The sequence below is a fragment of the Colobus angolensis genome, unplaced genomic scaffold (genome assembly GCF_000951035.1).
Source record: "Colobus angolensis palliatus isolate OR3802 unplaced genomic scaffold, Cang.pa_1.0 Scaffold28, whole genome shotgun sequence".
Classification (NCBI taxonomy): Eukaryota; Metazoa; Chordata; class Mammalia; order Primates; family Cercopithecidae; genus Colobus; species Colobus angolensis.
Genome location: NW_012116043.1, coordinates 5,429,881 through 5,433,967, shown reverse-complemented (window position 1 = coordinate 5,433,967; position 4,087 = coordinate 5,429,881).

Here is a 4,087-nt window from a genome sequence, read left to right as displayed (position 1 = left end):
AATCAATATCATGAAAATGGCCATACTGCCCAAGGTAATTTATAGATTCAATGCCATCCCCATCAAGCTACCAATGACTTTCTTCACAGAATTGAAAAACTACTTTAAAGTTCACATGGAACCAAAAAAGAGCCCGCATTGCCAAGGCAATCCTAAACCAAAAGAACAAAGTTGGAGGCATCATGCTACCTGACTTCAAACTACATTGCAAGGATACAGTAACCAAGACAGCATGGTACTGGTACCAAAACAGATATATAGACCAATGGAACAGAACAGAGTCCTCAGATATAATACCACAAATCTACAACCATCTGATCTTTAACAAACCTGACAAAAACAAGAAATGGGGAAAGGGGCCCCTTTAATAAATGTTGCTGGGAAAACTGGCTAGTCATATGTAGAAAGCTGAAACTGGATCCCTTCCTTACACCTTATATAAAAATTAAATCAAAATGGATTAAAGACTTAAATGTCAGACCTAAAACCATAAAAACCCTAGAAGAAAATCTAGGCAATACCATTCAGGACATAGGCATGGGCAAGGACTTCATGGCTAAAACACCAAAAGCAATGGCAACAAAAGCCAAAATTGACAAATGGTATCTAATTAAAGAGCTTCTGCACAGCAAAAGAAACTACCATCGGAGTGAACAGGCAACATTTTCTCCCAGGAATGGAAGAAAATTTTTGCAATCTACCTATCTAACAAAGGGCTAATATCCAGAATCTACAAAGAACTTAAACAAATTTACAAGAAAAAACCAAACAACCCCACCAAAAAGTGGGCAAAGGATATGAACAGACACTTCTCAAAAGAAGACACTTATGTAGCCAACAGACACATGAAAAAATGCTCATCATCACTGACCATCAGAGAAATGCAAATCGAAACCACAGTGAGATACCATCTCACACCAGTTAGAATGGCCATCATTTAAAAGTCAGGAAACAACAGGTGCTGGAGAGGATGTGGAGACATAGGAACACTTTTACACTGTTGGTGGGACTGTAAACTAGTTCAGCCATTGTGGAAAACAGTGTGGCGATTCCTCAAGAACATAGAGCTAGAAATACCATTTGACCCAGCCATCCCATTAGTGGGTATATACCCAAAGGATTACAAATCATGCTACTATAAAGACACATGCACACGTATGTTTATTGTGGCACTATTCACAATAGCAAATACTTGGAACCTACCCAAATGTCCATCAATGATAGACTGGATTAAGAAAATGTGGCACATATACACCATGGAATACTATGGAGCCATAAAAAAGAATGAGTTCATGTCCTTTGTAGGGACATGTATGAAGCTGGAAACCATCATTCTCAGCAATCTATCGCAAGAACAGAAAACAAAACACCACATGTTCTCACTCTTAGGTGGGAACTGAACAATGAGAACACTTGGATACAGGAAGGGGAACATCACACACCGGGGCCTGTCATGGGGTGAGGGGACGGGGAGGGATAGCATTATGAGATATACCTAATGTAAATGATGAGTTACTGGGTGCAGCACACCAACATGGCACATGGATACATATGTAACAAACCTGCACGTTGTGCACATGTACCCTAGAACTTAAGGTATAATCATATATATATATGTATAGAAGCGACCTCTAAAGTGTTTTCTAGATGCTTCAGGACACCCAAAATGAGGGAGAGTTTATCTGTCACTTGGAGCTGAGTGTTGAGCCGGGGAAATAAGACAAACACAATAGTCCCCCCTTATCTGGGGGGAAGATGTTCCAAGACCCCAGTGGATGACTGAAACTGCAGACAGCACTGAGTTCTATCTGCCCTGTGGGTTTTGGATCTGGGAACCAAGACAGCTACTGAGTGACCACCAGGTTGGTAGCGTCTACAGTGTAGACATGCTGGGAAAGAGAGGATTCACATCCCGAGCAGGGATGGCGAGAGACTTCATCATGCTACTCAGAATGCTATGCCGTTTAAAACTGATGTTTGTTTCTGGAATTTTCCACTGAGTATTTTTGTGCCATAGCTGACCACAGGTAACTGAAAGCCCCGGAAAGCAAAACCACAGACAAGGGGGACCTAGGCTACATAACAATAAAGTAAAACAAATGGAATATGTGGTTTAAAGTAATATTTTCCACAATGAATTAAACACACCACAGATGATATGTGAAATGATATTAGGTGATACAGAGTGATGTATACACATAATTTTATTTTATTTTATGAGACAGGGTCCCACTGTGTTGCCCAGGCTGGGGTCAGTGGCGTGATCTTGGCTCACTGCAGCCTCGACCTCCTGGGTTCAAGTGGTTCTCCCACTTCTGCCTCTCAAGTAGCTGGGACTACAGGCATGTACCACCACACTTGGCTATTTGGTTTTTTTTTTTTTTTTTTTTGGGCCGGGTTTTGGTTCTGTCACCCAGGCTGGAGTGCAGTGGCCGGATCTCAGCTCACTGCAAGCTCCGCCTCCCGGGTTCACGCCATTCTCCTGCCTCAGCCTCCCCAGTAGCTGGGACTACAGGCGCCCGCCACCTCGCCCGGCTAATTTTTTGTATTTTTTAGTAGAGACGGGGTTTTACCATGTTAGCCAGGATGGTCTCGATCTCCTGACCTCGTGATCCGCCCGCCTCGGCCTCCCAAAGTGCTGGGATTACAGGCTTGAGCCACCGCGCCCGGCCAATTTGGTTTTTTAAAATATTTTTTGTAGAGACAGGTCTTGCCCTTTGCCTAGGCTGGTCTCAAACTGCTGGACTCAGGCGATACACACACCTTGGCCTCACAAAGAGCTGGGATTACAGGTGTGAGCTACCACACCCAGCCACATATTTTAATTTTATAGTTATAACTTTATTTTAGGCCAGGTGTGGTGGCTCACGCCTGTAATCCCAGCTACTCGGGAAGCTGAGGCATGAGAATTGCTTGAACCCCATCTCAAAAAAAAAAAAAAAAAAAAAGTCCTAGGGGAAGAAAAGAAGGAACAGACATTTCCAGACAAAGTGAAGAGCATGGGACAAGTAAGACTGGAGGGCATCTAAGGAACATTTGAGGAGTCTGGAATTTGGAGTCCATATCAACGAACCACGAAGAGTGGGGCTGTTCTGCAGGGGACCTTGAATTCAGTGGCAGGAGGAGACAGAAGCAAGTGGCGTTGTAAAGGACTGGGGGAAAGGCTGAAAGAGAGCAAAGAGGGCAAAGGAAAACCCATTGTAGTCATGTAGGAATTCTGCAGGTTCAGGGCCTTTGTGTGCTGTTTTCTCTTTCTCGAGCTTTCCGTGGTGAACTGTCATGGTGATGTTATCAGGGAATGAGGCCATTCAGATCCCTGAAGCCCACTCCCTTAAGCAGCAACACATTGAGAAAAAAAAAAAACAAAAAAACAGTTTCTCATTCGAGTCCTCAGATTCTGCCTCAAAGGGAACTGTTAGCACCATCCACCAAATAGTTCAAGCCACTACCGTTATTCCCTCTTCTTCCAGGCCCAACTGGAATCTGCAGTCTGCAGATCGCACATCATGCATGTCTCCACGCACATTTCTACCATTTTGACTGGCCCAAGGTCTTGGAGGAAAGTAACTGCCTCCTGATTGGTCCCCTGCCTCCAGTCTTGCTGCTCCGTCAGCCCATTCTCCAAAACTCAAATATGATGATGTCACTCACGTTGTGCAACACTACAGTGCCTTCTCATTGTCCTTAGCAGGGAATTCAAGATGGCAGGCAACACACTACAGGAACCGGCCTCAGCAGCTCCAGCATGAGTCATAACTGTGATGGTCTGCAAAGGTCACCCTACAGGGAGCCCTGGAGACACTCTTCCTTCCTCCTAGGGCTAACTGCTCTTTCGTAGGCCTCAGCTTAGACCAGCCTCTTCCAACAGAGCTTTCTACAGTGATGGAAATGTTCTGTAATATGCATGCAGCCACTGACCTCTGGAAATTGGGTAATAGGAACTGAGTTTCTATTTCTTGTTTCTTCTTATTTATTTATTTATTTAGAGATGGAGTCTTGCTCTGTCACCCAGGCTGCAGTGCAGTTGCACGATCTCGGCTCACTGCAAGCTCCGCCTCCTGGGTTCACACCATTCTCCTGCCTCAGC